Here is a 17,184-nt window from a genome sequence, read left to right on the forward strand (position 1 = left end):
AACAGATGGGGAGGCGGAAGGGGCGATTAAGGCAATGGAGGGGCTGAAGAGAAGCAGTGAAGCATAGGCCTGGGCAGAGATAATGGATGAGGAGGATAAGAGGGAGAAGGAACGAGAAGAGAAACCCAAGAGAGAGGACAGCGTGAGGAGGATAGGGAACAAAGGAAGGAGGAGAAGAGGAGAAGCAAGCACAGCAAGAGCAGTGGGACAGAAACACAAGGGAAGTGAAGGAGATTGAAAGGCAAAGAGGAGAAGCAGAGTGGGATAAACACAAGTTAGCTGAGTGGGAACAGAGGAAGTTACAGTTGGATAGGTTGGCAGGAGAACGAGCGTGCAGGGAGGATGAGGGAACAATAAGGGCGGTAAAGACACAATGAGCTCTAAACAGGGGAAGCAATAGACTCGAGGAGGAAAGAACCAGACAGCACATGCTCACGAGGAAGGGCCTGGGGGAGGAGGATGAAGTTACAACTTGAGGGACCTCAACCTTAACACAAAGCCTAACACAGACTTGACATCGAGGAGACCGAGTTTCGCAGATGATTTTTGAAATAATATGGATACAGGGTCTGACAATGAGGACAGTTACAGTTGTGGCGAGAGGGGGGAGCAGTTCCGATCCCAGTCGGGGGCAGGAACAGACAAGCAGGTGTCATGGGAGTTCAGGACACACACGCAGGGAGAAGGAGGGGGCAGCTCGAATGAGCAGACACGACTGGCGAACGACTTGCACACCCTACATGACACCACTACATATATCGATAGGCTTAGAGACCTCCCAGGATGAAGGAAAGGGGAGACAGCAATGGCTTGTTCAAGGGGATGGATGACAAGGAGATATGATAACAGCACCAGGGTGCCCATACTAGAGCCGATAGATGTATGCGCAGGCATCGAGAGAGGGGACCGACAAATCAGAATGACTAGAAGGACACATTAGGAGGAGGCAGTGTTCACACAGATGCCCTTACTAGAGAGAGGAGGGGTGCGACCTCAGTATGTACCATTAAAGCACACAGAAAAGGAGAATGTGAAGTGTAGGCTACATCGTTGAGTGCAGGGGCGGGAAAATGTTTCTATGAGATGGAGAAAATGACAGCGGGACATAGGTTAGCTGTGGGAGGCGTAAAGGAACTCGGTGTCGATCTTAGGAGATGCAGCTGACGACGTATGATAAAGAGCGGGGTTCCCGAGGGTGATGACAAAAAACAGCACACGACGGTTCACCATTTTCAAACTGCAGGGGTGCAGTATGGCAAGCACTGAGGACACAATACCCAGACACATCAGACATTGGGGTGATTACATCATGGAAGATGAGAGAAAAACGAAGACCCTGTACAGTACATTCAAGAGATTCAGGAGCTCTGGTGCCTTGCAACTCGATAGCCTTGGGACAAAACAGCAGCAATATTTTATCACATACTAGTTCAGTGGCTACCAGAACCTGTTCAGAAGAGTTTAAAGAAATTGGAAGGGATAGAGGCACGGGGTGGCCAGAAATACAGCTCATGATACTTCATCGTTGTAGGTTATGGCAGGAGAAGATTAAGAAGAAGGCAGAGGACAGGAAGATAGATGAAGCGAAACTAGCACAGGGAAAACTATCAAAGTATGCAATGGAAGAGGCAGTCATAACCAGCCCCACCCCACAGGCAGCACAGCCACAGCCACAACCACAACAGTTTACGCTGCCCATGGGGGGCGGATTTGTGGAGTGGGTGGACCACAGCAGGGGTTCTGAGGAAGGGGGGGCCAACAGAGAGGGTGTGGCTTCGGACCACAGATGCATCACAACCAAGGGGGCTTTCCAGGGGGGTTTGAAGGATATGGGCAACAGATGCAGCAGAACCCAGGGGATTTTTTTGGGGGGTGTTCCAAGGGCAAGGGAGGGAGCCACCACAGTGCTGGACCTGTGGGCAGTCGGGACACTTTTCAAGAGCGTGTAGGTACAGGGGGATGCAGCAGAATTGGGGAGGGCAGGACCAGCAGCCCTATCAAGGTGAACAGGACAATTATTATGCACATGATCAGCAACAGCAATGACAGGTGCAGGGCACACAACAGATGCCACAAGCGCAAGCACCACAAACACAAATGCAGGTACCACAGATGCTAGCAACAGTATGACAGTATGGACAAGCACCACCGATTTGAGGGAATACTCAGCAATTAGCACAGATACAGAGCAATGACACAACAGCACATGTGGACATTATGGCGACAGTCCCTGTTAGACAACTTGGAGGAGTCGCCATGGTAGGGAACAACCCCTTTACAGGGAATGCAATGTCTCTGTACCCTCAATAGGACAGCCCAAAGACGAACTTGATGTGTCCCATCCTGTAAATCACACCCAACCCTGTGGAGGAACCTTGCACAGGGGTGGCGATAGGTGGACACAGGGGCGACTAGGTCCTGCATTAGGGAAGGAGCATTTACATTGTCAGGCGATTCCATGAACACTCAAGGATTCTCTGGGGCTCGGGAAGTGGTTCCTTTTACAGACAATATCTCACTTTCTATAGGAGATTGTCACACTCACCTGTGTCTCTGCAGGAGCGATGGATGAGCCTCCCTTGACCCAGAGTTCTCACTTCCCCTGTTTCACCCGTAGGGAAACCTGTCAAATACAAGGTGTACACTTAGACCTGAATTCACCTGATTCCACTGGGCCCTTTCATTCTCTTAACTGTGTGCTGTGATGTCCCCTAATAGCTTACCTTGATCTTTAGTAGGGTGTGCACTCCATCCTGCATTCTCAGGGGCGCGATTCACTCATGTGACTGTGTGACTGATGCCAATGTCTGTAGGCAAGTTCAGATGCCACACGCTGTTTTATGCCTTCACAGCGAGACCGAGTGTTCAAGGTGCCAGTTTCTTTACTGGCCAGAAAGTCCTTCCCACAAGTGAATGTTGCGCGCAGAATGTTGAGTGTCCAAAATTGTCCATAATGTCTTTGTTTGCCAGTGTTTTTGTGGGCGAGTAGCGCTGCGTGTAGAAGCTGGCTGCTGGTAGGTATGCGCAGCGCCTTCAATTCGAGCGCGCTGTCATGACCGCAGCCTCCAAGGAGTCAGGTTTAGCCCAACTGCCTCGGAAGCCGGGTCACAACTTCATTTCCAGGCTCCCATCGGCTCCCATAGGGGCCTTATGGACCTTGTCCTGGCGCCAGGCTCATAAGGGGACCCAGTCCCGGCACAGGACGTGCCGGGCTCATGATGCAAGGAATGGTGCTTGGGTGGACCTACCTGCTGCAGACCATGCGGCTCACTCACCTGCAGGATGAAATCCTCATCCATCCATGGCTGGAACTACTTTACCTTCTGGGTGTGGCCAGCACCACTCCCTGGGACTGGATACTGGAACTATTCTGGAAGCTGGGACTTCTTTCCTGGGCGAGGCTGCTGTGGAAGGAGACACCTAAGCACTCCAGTAGGCTATTTAAACCACGCCCGATCAGAGCAACGTGCTTCGCGTTATTCTGCAATAGCAGCAGGACGCTCACCGTGTCAGCTCCAGAGAATCTGCAACTTCTGCATCTAGGGAAGAGAAATCTGTAATCTTACCTTCTGAAATACCATCTTTGTCTTCAGCAGCATCTGAGAAGGGAAAGAACACCAGGTTAGCACAAGATAAAACCAGCGCAGCACTTACCCAATCCATCGGTGCATCTCAAGCCACGGGCTGCAGCTCTCCATTTTTTGGCACCCTGTGGAAGCAAGGACATTGGTTAGTAACCTTCGTGAACCTTTTCCTACCTGCGCTGCATTCTTCTCGCCTCCGCCGACGCTGCTACTCGCATCTGCAAAACAAAAGAACATCATTAAGAAATACAAAACTCCATCCATACGCACGTGTTTTGGGCAGCTCTCATCTTTCTCACTCCTCGGCGCATTCCTCAACATCTATTTTTCTACCCAGCTGCTTCTGCAACCTGAAAAAGGAAAAGAGACATTAAGAAGTGCTTTAAACTTCGAATTGACATTTCTTACTTACTTGCCTGCAATACCTTCGCATTTCCATCGCTCTCCATTCAAGCAACCGCCGTTCGTGCTGCTAACGACGGCCTAGCTCCAAATCTTCATCCTCTGCAACCAAGAGGCTGGACAATCAACCAGTGAAGTAATTGGCTTCGGCGCCCCTGCACAGACGCAGGATGGAGAGCTCCGCTTTCACCTATATAAGGTGAGCACATTTAACCTACGAACTACGTGGGGATTACCAGGAAGGGGAGTCAGCTTGCCTGTCAGGCTTATATATCCTATTAACCCCTTGCTCTCACAATTGCAGACACCTCACCCTTCAGATCAAGATCTCAGTGAGGAGAGGGCCTTTCCAGGGTGGCATTCGAGGCCTGCGCGTGACCCTAGAAGACTCAGAGAACCCCCAGCCCAGACCTGCGCCTCCGAGGGATTCAGGTGAGCGTTACACGCGCCTGGTAATGTCTCTCCCTTTCCCTTGCAGGAGAAATGATGTGGTAGTAGCGCCTCGAGTCCGGGTTCAGCGCTACTGGAGACTTGGTGGTTTGGTAAGTATGCACAGCGCAGAGAGAGAGCAGCAAAATAAGTGTCCGCGTTATTGGGGCGAGCGCAATGAATAATGTCTCTTCTTTCTTTTGCAGGGGTTTGTGAGCTCGTACAACTGACCTGGATTCCAGCGTCGCAAGAAGATTCGGTGAGTATGCGCAGCGTTACTGATGTGCGCGTGTTAACACAGTTCTTCTTGTTCTTAAAGGGGCCGGTGCAGAAGTCCCCTCTTGACTGGAGATTGCTGTGGCGTGGAGTAATAACGGAGGTTCCTCCGGAGCGGGTAAGCAGAAGCTGGATGATCCGGAGCAGGTAAGCAGAAGTAGAATAATCCGGAGCAGGTAAGCAGAAGTAGGATGATCCAGAGCAGGTAAGCAGAGCTGGCTGATCCAGAGCACGGCAAGTGTGTTGCTGATACAGCTCACAGTAAGCAGCATGAAGCACTGGAAGAATCTTGGGTGTGGCTTATATAACCAGCCACACCCAAACACTAGAGAGCTCATGAAGTATCATGCACTTCCTGTTTGGCAACAGGAAGTGGTAACCAGGAAGTTACTATAAACACTAGGAAGGAATTAAAAGGAGGTATCTGCTATGGGTTTTGTGTGTGCCTATGCCAGGCCTGCCAAGCCTCCACCCAGCTCGCCCCAACTACCTGCCTGGTACCCATGACAGTCTTCCCCCTTAAGACCCCTCCCAATAGTGTGTATGAGGGCTTTGGTTTCTCAGGATGATCCCGATGGAATTTTCGCACCAGTCGGGGGGCATGTACGTGTGTGCTGGGTTCCCATGATCTTTCCTAGAGTCTGTACCCCTTCCAGTCAATCAAGTAATACTGGATCGTATTAGTTTGGAATCTAATGTTCTTTACCGCATATTCAGGTGCTTCTTCACCCACTTGTATGGGTGCGGGAGGTGTGGAAGTTCGGGTTCCTGGGTGTGCCGGTTTTAATAGTGACACGTGAAATACGGGATGTATCCGCATATGTTGAGATAACGCCAGTCTCATGGCTGCTGGATTAATTACTTTTTCAATTGTATACGGGCCGATGTATCTAGGCTGAAATTTTTTGGGACCCTTTAAAGCAATGTGTCTAGTTGCCAGCCAGACCTAATCTCCCACTTGATAATAGGGGGCTTTTTGTCGATGGCGATCAGCGTTTCTTTTCTGTGTTTCTTTGGCTTGCTGTAGGTTCCTGCTGGCTTCTCTGGCTGCTTTCATGATGCTGGCATGCAGATTCTTTACTGCAGGCATTTCAATGTTTTCTGGCGGATCGTAGACCGACGTTCTGGGGTTTCAACCATATATAGTAAACAAGGGTGTTGCTTAGGTTGATGAATGTGTTGAGTTGTTGTAGGCATACTCTGCCATCCATAGTATTTCTGTCCAGCTTTGGCTTGTTTGGTGTAATAGACAGCATAAATACTGTTACATGGTCTGGTTCGTGTGCTCGGTTTGGCCATCTGTTTGAAGATGGTGACTAAAAGACAGACGGACTTCTACTCTTGCCAGAGCACAACATTTTTTCCAAAAACGAGATACAAATTGGCTGCCTCCATCAGAAACGATTACAGTAGGTAATCCATGTAACTTGACGATTCGGTCTAGAAAAAACTGCGCCAGAGTCTGAGCTGAGGGAATACCTTTTAGGGCTATGAAATGGGCCATTTTGGAGAAGAGGTCCACTACTACGAGGATGGCATTATAAGCTGAGCTAGGAGGTAAGTCAGTGACAAAGTCCATTGATACTGTGTGCCAGGGCGCTGGCGGAATGGTGATTGGCTGAAGGAGGCCGGCTGATTTTTGCCTGGATGTTTTGTATTGTGCACACACCTCACAGGTGCCTATGTAGGTGGCAATATCCTCTCGCCAAGTTGGCCACCAATAAGATTTGCTTACTTTCTTCATGGTTTTGGCTCTACCAGGATGGACTTCTAACAGCGAGTAGTGGTAGTCTGATATGATTGCTTGTTGCAGATTCTTAGTGGGAACCTAGAGGCGTTTTTGGTAATATGGTAGTTTGTCTTGAATGGTGAACTGATCTCCCTTTGTGTCCCAAGCCAGTAGGTCTTTCTTCAGAGATTATTTTATTGCTTCCTGCAGTGTGTTTAATGGAGATGGCCCGGTGCATAGGCTGAGAATTTTATGGCTGGGTATGATCTCCACCGGGTTAGGGGCATTGTAGACTTCTTCTCCTGTGCCAATGCGGGATAACGCATCCGCTTTCCCGTTCTTAACTCTGGGGCGGTAGGTGATCACAAAGTGGTATTCAATTAAAGATAGGGCCCAAAGGAGCTGCCTAGAAGACTGGGCTTTTGCTGAGCATACGTATTGCAAGTTCCGATGATCTGTTATTATTGTGATGGTGTGTTTTGCTCCTAGTAAGTAATGTCGCCATACACACAGTGCACTTTTGATTGCTAGGAGTTCTTTCTCAGAAATCGCATAGTTCAATTCTGCTTGGGAAAATTTCCTTGACCAAAATGCAATGGGATGAAGGCATCCGGTTTCAGGATTTTGTTGAGACAATAAGGCCCCCATGGCAATGCTTGAAGTGTCCGTTTCCACGATGTACAGTAAATCGGGCTGTGGTTGTTGCATTATTGGGCTGAGGTGAATTTTCCCTTGAGAGTTCGTAAAGCTTCTTCCACCACTGGTGTCCACTCAAACCTTCGGTGTTTGCGCAGCAGGGATGTTATTGGATGTACAATATGTGAGAATCCTGGTATGAAGCGTCGATAAAAGTTTGCAAACCCTAGGAAACGATGTACTCCCTTTACAGACGTGCGTGAGGACCAAGTGAGGATTGCCTCCACTTTTCCATTGTCCATCTTGATCCCCTGCGGTGTCAATACATATCCCAGAAACTCTACCTCGGTGACGTGGAAGGAGCATTTTTCTAGCTTTGCGTACAGTTGATTTTCACGCAGTTTGCAGAGTGCAGCTCGCACATGGGTTACGTGTTCTTGGGGAGTGGTGGAGTAGATCAGAATGTCATCAATGTAGACTGCGTAGACATTGAGGAGTTCCCGTAACACATCATTCATAAAATGCTGGAATGCAGCCGGGGCATTGCAAAGCCCAAAGGGCATGACCTGGTATTCATACAAGCCATAGCGGGTACGGAACGCCATCTTCCACTCGTCCCCTTTCTTCATGCGAACCAGGCGATATGCGCCGCGTAAGTCTAACTTGGTCAAAATCTTCGCTTGTCTCACCTGGTCAATGAGTACTGGTATCAGAGGTAACGGCTACTTATTTCTTATTGTGACTTGATTTAGGGCCGGTAATCAATCCATGTTCTTAAGTGCCCCTCTTTCTTCGGTACGAAGAAGAGGGGGAGGCGACTGGTGACTTAGATGGTCCAATGAAGCCATTGGCCAGGTATTGGTCAAAGTAGGTCCGTAGATGAGCGTTTTCTTCCTCGGTTAAAGCATAAATGCGGCTGCACGGTACGTGTGCCCCTGGTTGCAGATCGATCTGGCAGTCGTTAACTCGATGTGGCGGTAGTGTATTAGCTTGCTCCTTCGCGAACACATCCTGGAACTCCTGGTATTCCTCTGGTAAAGTGCCCACCAAGCCTAATCCCGCTATCTTTTCCTGTGAAGCTAGCAATGGGCTTCCTTGGATCCCTTTGTTGTCGTAGCAAGAGGCGCATTCCGTGGAAAAGAGTAAGGTTCGAGCTTGCCAATCTATCTTTGGTTTGTGCGGCTCTAACCACGGTATCCCAAGAATCAGCTGGAATTGGGGTGCAGCGATAAGGTCGAATCTAATACTTTCCCTGTGGCCATCTTGGCAGATTAAGGTGATGGTGGAAGTACACTGTGTTACTGGTCCCGAAAGGAGCTGTGTGCCATCCACAGCTGTCACGCTTTCAACGGTGTCCTTATGGTGGAATGCCAATCCCAAGGTCTTTGCAGTGTTTATGTCCGGGTAGTTCCCAATAGCCCCACTGTCTATGAAGGTCTTGAGGGCATGCATTCGGGTGGGCTGTGAAGGGTCTACCAAAACCACAGGAATACTGAAATGAGAAATCTGAGTGCTCTGTTCCTGGCTCGACAGACCGACCTCTACATCTGCTGTGTGTTGGAGTTTTCCGCTATCGCGTCTGTGTCATCCCCTGTGTTATCTAGTACCCCCATTGTCTTCCGTGGAGGTTTAACCGTGCAGTTCCGGAGGAAGTGACCAGATTGGCCGCAATATAAGCAAAGCTTTTCCTGATGCCTCTGTTCTCTTTCTGCCTTGGTGAGTGGTCCCCTGAGAACACCCAATTGCATGGGCTCGGATTGTGTTTCTGAGGCCTGTTGATGGGACATTTCCTTTGGTCGGACATACACTGGTCTATGCTCTGATCTGGTTCGGTCGGCCTTGCGATCCTGTAACTGGTGGTCTAGTTGCATAGTTAGGTCGATGTATTCACTGCAATCTTCAGGAGGATTAACTACTTGCGCCAAGACATCTTTTAATTCTCCTCTCAGTCCTCGATAAAATAACATTATTCGTTTCTCCTCTGGCCAACCTGATTCGGCTATTAGGCGACTGAATGTGGCAACATATGAAATAAGATCCTGACCACCCTGTCGCAGAGAGAGTAGCTCATCATCCAGGGCCTGACCTTGAGTCCGATGGGCAAATAGTTTTTCCAGTTCACGCTGAAAACCTGGGTAATTTCTCAGAAGAGGGTCATCCCTAAGCACTAACGGGACAGACCAATCCACCGCGTGCCCTCTAAAATAGGAGAGGACAAAAGCTACTTTAGCGTGGTCGTTCAGAAAAGTGTCTGGTTTGCATATGAAGTGTAGCCGGCACTGATTTATGAACGCTCCAAATTTCTTAGGATCCCCAGAGAAGCGTTCCCGGGGTGCTAAAGGGATGTTGCCTGGAAGCAATACCTGAACGGATGCGGCTACATGTGCCACGGTAGGCTGCCCCCGAGGAACTCCACCTGGTAGGGGTGCTAGACCAGCTTGGGTCTGTAAGAGCTGTCTTGCCACATTGTCTGTTTTGTCCCTGTTGACTACCAGTTTGCGCCTTAAGGCATTTGTCTCAGAGGGGGCTGCATGCACCTCGGCCCATAGTTCACCTAACAATAGGGAAATCTGATCTACATCAGAGGTTTCCATCGCTCAGGCAGAGGTATCGAGGACGGCTTTGTGTTCTGTCACACTCACCTGTGTCTCTGCAGGAGCGATGGATGAGCCTCCCTTGACCCAGAGTTCTCACTTCCCCTGTTTCACCATGAGGGATACCTGTCAAATACAAGGTGTACACTTGGACCTGAATTCCCCTGATTCCCCTGTGCCCTTCCCTTCTCTTAACTGTGTGCTGTGATGTCCCCTAAGGGCTTACCTTGATCTTTAGTAGGGTGTGCACTCAATCCTGCATTTGCAGGGGCGCGATTCACTCATGTGATTGATGACAATGTCTGTAAGCGAGTTCAGATGCCACATGCTGTTTTATGCCTTCACAGCGAGGTCGAGTGTTCAAGGCGCCAGCTTCTTCACTGGCCAGAAAGTCCTTCCCAAAAGTGAACGTTGCGCAGAGAATGTTGAGTGTCCAAAATTGTCCGTAATGTCTTTGTTTGCCAAGGTTTTTTTGGGCGAGTAGCGCTGCATGTAGAAGCTAGCTGCTGGTAGGTATGCGCAGCGCATTCAATTCGAGCGCACCTGGTAATGTCTCTCCCTTTCCCTTGCAGGAGAAATTATGTGGTAGTAGCGCCTCGAGTCCAGGTTCAGCGCTACTGGAGACTTGGTGGTTTGGTAAATATGCACGGAGGCTTTGGTAAGTATGCACCGCATTGAGAGAGAGCAGCGAAATAAGTGTCCGCGTTATTGGGGTGAGCGCAATGAATAATGTCTCTTCTTTCTTTTGCAGGGGTTTGTGCGCTCGTACAACCGACCTGAATTCCAGCGTCGCGGGAAGATTCAGTGAGTATGCGCAGCGTTACTGATGTGCGCGTGGTAACCCAGTTCTTCTTGTTCTTACAGGTGCCGGTGTAGAAGTCCCCTCTTGACTGGAGATTGCTGGAGCATAGAGTAAGAACAGAGGTTCCTCGGGAGGGGGTAAGCAGAAGCAGGATGATCCGGAGCAGGTAAGCAGAAGTAGGATGATCCAGAGCAGGTAAGCAGAGCTGGCTGATCCACAGCCCAGCAAGTGTGTTGCTGATACAGCTCACAGTAAGCAACACGAAGCACTGGAAGAATCTTGGGTGTGGCTTATATAGCCAGCCACACCCAAACACTAGAGAGCTCATGAAGTATCATGCACTTCCTGTTTGGTAACAGGAAGTGGTAACCAGGAAGTTACTATAAACACTAGGAAGGAATTAAAAGGAGGTATCTGCTATGGGTTTTTTGTGTGCCTATACCAGGCCTGCCAAGCCTCCACCCAGCTTGCCCCAACTACCTGCCTGGTACCCATGACAGAGATCACGATCTATCACTGCCTTTGCTTTACTCTCAACAGACAACTTTAAACATACTGGGACGAGACATTATGAGCTAGCTAAACATGACCATCTCATTTACAGACAAGGGAATAGTGTGCTTCACACCAGGCATACACATGCTCAATGCAAGACAGACTGTTCAAGCATATTGGGGGCGTAAGGTACAGAGTGGGGTGCCGGTGGACCCAGACATTTTCCAGTACAGAACTGACATTGCATCGCTTCCAGGAATGGCAGGGAAGATGTGGCGAGTTCCAAACGAGTACCTATTCAGGCATGAGCTACCAATGGACGAGGAAGAGGGAACCATAAAGCCAATAGAAATAGAGGCAGTGGTTGCAACAGAGGATTGGATTGCAGTACATGAGATGGATGACACAGGACGGGCATGGAGAGCAGTGATCGCAGTGGCAGAAGGATACAGGTTGACCAGAGTGACAGACGAGGAGCTCTTCAGGGAAGAGAGCCTAGAGATAGAGATGGTGTTCGTAATGAGTGTGACTTATTGGCTTCAAATACACTACAGGAAAGTACCACAGAGAATGGCAATGGCACTGGAGGCGCCACCCCTATTCTGGGAGGAGGATATGGCCAAGGTACCCAGCACCCCATGGACCACAAGTGCCTATGACAGGGGTCACAAAGAGCATAGGAGGAGTGAAGATCAAGCTGAAGCGAGGAACCATTTTACCAAGAGTAAAACAGTGTCCCCCAACTAAAGAAGCAGATGAGGGCATCTATGAGACAATCACAGCCCTGACTGAGACAGGCATTCTTGTACCATCTGAATCCCCAAGTAACACTGCAGTGTATCCTGTGTGGAAAACGAAGGGAGGGTCATGGCATTTCATACACGGTTTAAGACCTTTTAATTACATTGTAGAAGCAGAATATCCTTTAGTTGCAAACCCAGCAACAATTTTGTGCAGAATTCCAGCGGAAGCTGCTTGTTTCACGGTTTAGTTTAGTTTATTTATTTATTTGTATAGCGCAACCAAACCCTAGGGTAACTGGGCGCATTTATTTGTAGAACAACATAGGTTACACCAACATATATTTCAAGGACAATAATAATAAATACCATACATAACATGTAGGACCAGGTTACAGTGTAGTCCAAGTCAGAGCTATCAGAGGTAGTTACAGACAGTACTTGGTTACAGAGTGGTCCGGGTCTAAGTATAGCACAAGTAATACCAGATAAGGAGTTGATGTAGGCAACATCAATCTGTATGGGGCTCGGTGTAGCAGTGGTGTTGGTGCGGGTGGTTAAGTATTACTAAGTTGCGAGCAAAGCTTTCACCTTAGCTCTGAACGCCCAGAATGATGGGTCAGCTCGGATGTCTGTGGGGAGTGAGTTCCAACATTTCGCTGCAAGCACCGGGAAACTTGCAGATGGGGGGATCTGGTTGGTCTGGTCGCGTTTTGTCTGGAGAATTTATCTGATAGATAGCGTGGTGCAGTTAAGGAGAGGCATTTATGTGTAAGGACGAGAGCGCGTAATTTAATTCTGTTGCGAATGGTGAGCCAGTGGACTTTCTTTCAGATGGTGGAGATATGGGCCTTACACAGAAGGTTGAGGGCGCATCTAAGGGCGTTGTTCTGGAGCACCTGTAATCTGTTCAGATTGCAATTCGTAGTGCCGAGGAAGAGTGTGTTGCAATAATCCAATCTAGACAAAATCAGGGCTCTAGCCAGAGTAAGGCAGATGTTAGTGGATAAGAAGGGTTTACAAGCATTGATAGGTTTGTTGGTGTATGCGGTGGTGGTGATAGTGGCGTTTATTTGTTTTTTGAGTGAGTGTGTGGCGTCAAGATATACACCCAACGTTTTGACTTCTTTTGAGACTTTTATGGAGTTACCGTCAATGGTGAAGGATTGGTACCTAGGGTCGAGTTTGTTAAGGCGGGATTGGGAACCCACGATCAGTAGTTCCATCTTGTCATAATTTAAGCACAAGCTGTGGGTAGCCATCCAAGCTTGGATTTCTAGGTAGATTACATTAAGTTTTGCAGCATCTTTCTCATAGCAGCCTGTGAAAGTAATGAGGATCCGGCTATCATCAGCATAATTTGTGTATGTGACACCCAGATCATCAAGACGGTCAAAGAGGAGCATAGTAAAGATGTTGTGAAGCGTGGGGGAGATGCAAGATCCTGAAGGGACTCCACATAAGATAGGGATCGAGTCAGCTGCTGCCGAGGGCGAGAAGACCCTGGTAAGTTCTGTCGGTGAGGAAGGATTGAATCCAGTTAGTGGCATTCTGGGAGAATGTGGCAGCCGAGGAGAGATGTTTTGTCAGTATTTGATGGTCTACACGGTCAAAGCCTGCAGACAGGTCCAACAAGAGCAAGATGGCCAGTTTGCCCTTGTCTTTGGGTTCGTCCATTTAGATTTTTAGGTCCAGGAGGGCTTTTTCCGTCCCGTGCCTGGGTCTAAAGACGGATTGTCGCAGTCCCAGGAGGTTGTTGTCTTCCAAATGTTGCTGTATTTGGATGTAAGACACTCTGTCTAGTATTTTCAGGAGAAAGGGGAAAGGGGACAGTCGTGATGGGTCTGTAGTTGGTCAGTATGTTGGGGTCAAGGTTAGGTTTCTTGAGAAGTGGTAGGATCCAAGTTTCTTTGAGGTTATTAGGAACAGATGAGTTTCTGAAAGATAAGATGATCAGCAAGGTGATAAAGCGAGCTAGGTCTTTAGCCCCATGCTTAGTAACTGAGGCTGGACACTGGTCTCCTTGGCAGTTAGAGGGTTTGAGGCTGGCAATTATATTAATTACTCTATCCTCTGTGACTGGGGCAAAATGGAGAGGAGGGCAGTCTGGTCTAGGAGTGCTAGAAGCAATGCAGTGATGGGCTTTGGCAGCCAGGTTGGCTTTTTTGGATTCTATCTTTGCTTGCAGGAGAGATATTTTGTTTGATAGGGCTTGCTGGATGTTGTCACACCAGGTTTTGTCTTTGATGCAGTCCTCAGTGGGAGGTACTGGCGATTCTAGTTCTTTTAGAATAGAGAATAGCTCTTTGGTAGCTGATTGGGCATTATAGATTCTGGTGTTGAAGATCTCTTTTTTTGCTTTCGTAATGGCTGTTTTGTAAGTGGCTGCTGCGGCGGAGAATCTTTCTTCAGAGGAGGGTGAGGGGGCTTTTCTCCAATTGGCTTCAGAGGTTCTTTTGATATTTCGGAGTGCTGTTAGTTCTGCCGAAAACCATTTGTTCAAGTGAGCGATTAGTTTAGCCTGTCTTGGTTTGAGCAGTGCAATTTGGTTGAGCGTGTTTTCCAGCGTGTCATTGAATAGGTCGACTAAGGAGGTAGGGTTCGTGATAGTGCTAGTTTGGGTGTTGATGATTGGTTGTAGTAGGCGTCTTAAGTTCTCTATAGTAATGTTACATTTGTTTCTGGATACAATTTGTGGTACATTAGTAGTGGGTACATTCTTGAGAGATTCTTTAGGTATGGTGACGGTGATACAGTGGTGGTCTGTCCAGGCGCACAGTTTGATACTGAGCAGGTAGGTGTTGCAGTTGGCATCAGCCAACCAGTCCAGCATTCTACCTTTGGAATGAGTAGGTTTGTTAATACGATGAGTGAGGCCTAATTGTGTGATAATATCATTGTGTAGGGAGGCGTTGGAGTAACTGGGATCATGTAGACCTAAGTTTAGGTCACCCATTAGAATCACTTGAGAGCTTGGTTTGGTGTTTAGAGTCAGTAGGTGGGAGATATCCTCCTCAAAGGAGGTGATGGCCCCTGGTGGTCTGTAGATAAGGTGAAGTAATATAGTTTGGGTATTGGAAAGTGGGAGTTTGACTGATAGAAATTCCGCAGAGGGTAGGCCTGGATTAGGGACTTTTCTGATGTTAAGGTTCGATTTTGCAATGATAGCTACTCCACCTCCAGATCTGGTGGTTCTATCTGCCTGAATAATAGTGTAGTACTCAGGGATAGCAATCGAGAGTGCAGGGCCAGCTGCGGGATGTAGCCATGTTTCAGTGACTGTAAGGAAGTCCAGGTGGTTGGAGGATATCAGGTCAGCAATATCAGGGGCGCCATTGATTATCATGTTGGTGGTGTTGGCTAGGTCTTCTAGTGGAGGATCGGTCGTGGCAGGCTTGGGGATGTCAAGAGAGTTAGTGTGTGCTGCTGGTGTATTTGTAGGCAGCAAATTGTTGTCCTTCGTATGCTTGATAATTGCTACTCTAGGCCATTGATTTGAAGAATGCATTCTTCTCAGTGCCACTACACCCAGACTCAAGACTTCACCAGCTTTATGAATAGATACCAGAAGAGAAAACATAGTTGTTTACCACAAGGGTACTGCGAGTCACCATCTATCTTTAACAAAGTGATACAGATGGACTTAAGCAACATACAGATGGAAAGCAGAGTTTTGCAATATGTAGATGACATTTTGATTTGCAGCACGATAGAAGATCAGTGTAGGGTGGACTCAGTACACATGCTGACTGTGTTAGATGACAAGGGATACAAGTTGGGCATGGCCAAGTTACAGTACTGTCAGAAGGAGGTGCTATACATTGGACAGATGATCTCCCCAAATGGCCAACAGATCACCCCAGAGAGAGCAGAGACAATACGCAAGGCACCCAAACCCACGACAGGAACAATTTTGACGAGGGAGAAACAAAGACTATCACTCTGAAGGAACTACCATTTCCCTGGGCAAGGCTGAGGGAGACAGGAGACCCGCAAAGGGACCTCGGAATAGGGCAGTAAGGGATTACCGGCACCAGTGCCCTTACCAGTACCTGTAATCCCTTACCGCCCGGGTCGTAATGAGGCCCATAGTCATTCTCATTACCTGGAAGAGGTAGAGAGTGAGCTGAGAAACTTTGCAGGTCCCAGGCCTTGGGACGTTGGCTCTAGCCAATCACAGTTTAGTATCCTGGGGGTGGGTAGGAATGGGCAAGAACCAATTGTAGGTCCACCACACTGAAAATATGTTATAGTTCGTGACTTGGGGATGGACCAGGCTAGCCACCTGACATGCAAGGGCCAGAAGAATAACATCTATAATGTCCTCTATAGGTGGCACAATAGTCAATACCCAGTCATTTGGCCCGATAGGTTTTCTGGAGAAGGGCCCAAGTTGTGGTGTCATACTGACGATATCTGGAAGTAAAACCGGCCTGCGAGCCGAGGAAGAGCAAGATGTGCATGGATTTTTCCTGTTCCTGTGCCGATCCCGGTTGGTTTTGCCTGTAATAAACCACAGTTTGGACTTGCCGTTGACCAAGTACTCTGTGTATTCTGGGGAGGGTGTTGGGCCCTCCGAGTACGCAGACTTCCAGTGTCACTCTGGCATACCAGGGGTTCCGTCCCCAACACCGTGAGACTTAGGGATGTTAAAATATACAAGAAAGGCATTATTAGTGTGTGCTACTTTGGCAGAGGAGAGTACATGACATGTCAGCAGTAATAGAATCACTCCCCTGAGGTGGTCTGTAGATGAGGTGAAAGATGATGGATTTCTTGCGAAATAAGGGGAACCTGCAGGAGAGTGATTCAAACTACACACTGGCCTCTAATTCCAGGGGCTTTGCTAGGTCTGGAAAAGATCTGGGGCCACGTTAATGTCAGGACTCTGGGCTAGCTAGCATTTTGCTTGTAGCCCCTGAGCTTCGATCCCGGGCTACAACCAAAGACCTGGGACTATAGCCCCCCCCCGCCAGCCCCACCTAGCAACACATTTGTCCATCTCTAAATCCCTTTAACTCCTAGTCTTCAAATGACACACCTAGGCAATTCTCTGCAATTCGCCTTTCATGGCACCTAGTGCTGTATCCGCATCAATACCAGGCACCCAGTGCTGTATCTGCATCAATCTCAGGCACTCAGTGGTGTATCTGCATCACACCAGGCACCATTGCATCCCTCCCAGGCACCTAGTGCTGTATCTGCATCAATCCCAGGCACATAGTGCTGCATCTGCATCAAACCCAGGCACATAGTGCCGTCTCTGCATCAATACCAGGCACATAGTGCAGTCTCTGCATCAATCCCAGGCACCTACTCCTATATCCGCATCATCCCAGGCACCTCTCCATCAATCCCAAGCTCCTAGTGCTGTATCTGCATCAATCAGAAGAACCTAGTGTTGTATCCTCATCAATCCCAGGCACATAGTGCTGCTTCACCATCAATCCCAGGCACATTGTGCTGTGTCTGCATGAATTCCAGTCTAGTGACACTA

The 17,184-nt window shown here is 48.6% G+C and overlaps 1 protein-coding gene across 1 annotated transcript in view; it reads right to left on the reverse strand.

Annotated features, from left to right (window-relative positions):
* Positions 1-17,184, reverse strand: part of PTPN14 (protein tyrosine phosphatase non-receptor type 14) — a 1,387,330-nt gene that overhangs the window by 97,680 nt on the left and 1,272,466 nt on the right. The gene's annotated exons all lie outside the window — the stretch shown is intronic.

This window comes from Ambystoma mexicanum, chromosome 4q (assembly GCF_040938575.1).
Source record: "Ambystoma mexicanum isolate Mex_15411 chromosome 4q, UKY_AmexF1_1, whole genome shotgun sequence".
Taxonomy (NCBI): Eukaryota; Metazoa; Chordata; class Amphibia; order Caudata; family Ambystomatidae; genus Ambystoma; species Ambystoma mexicanum.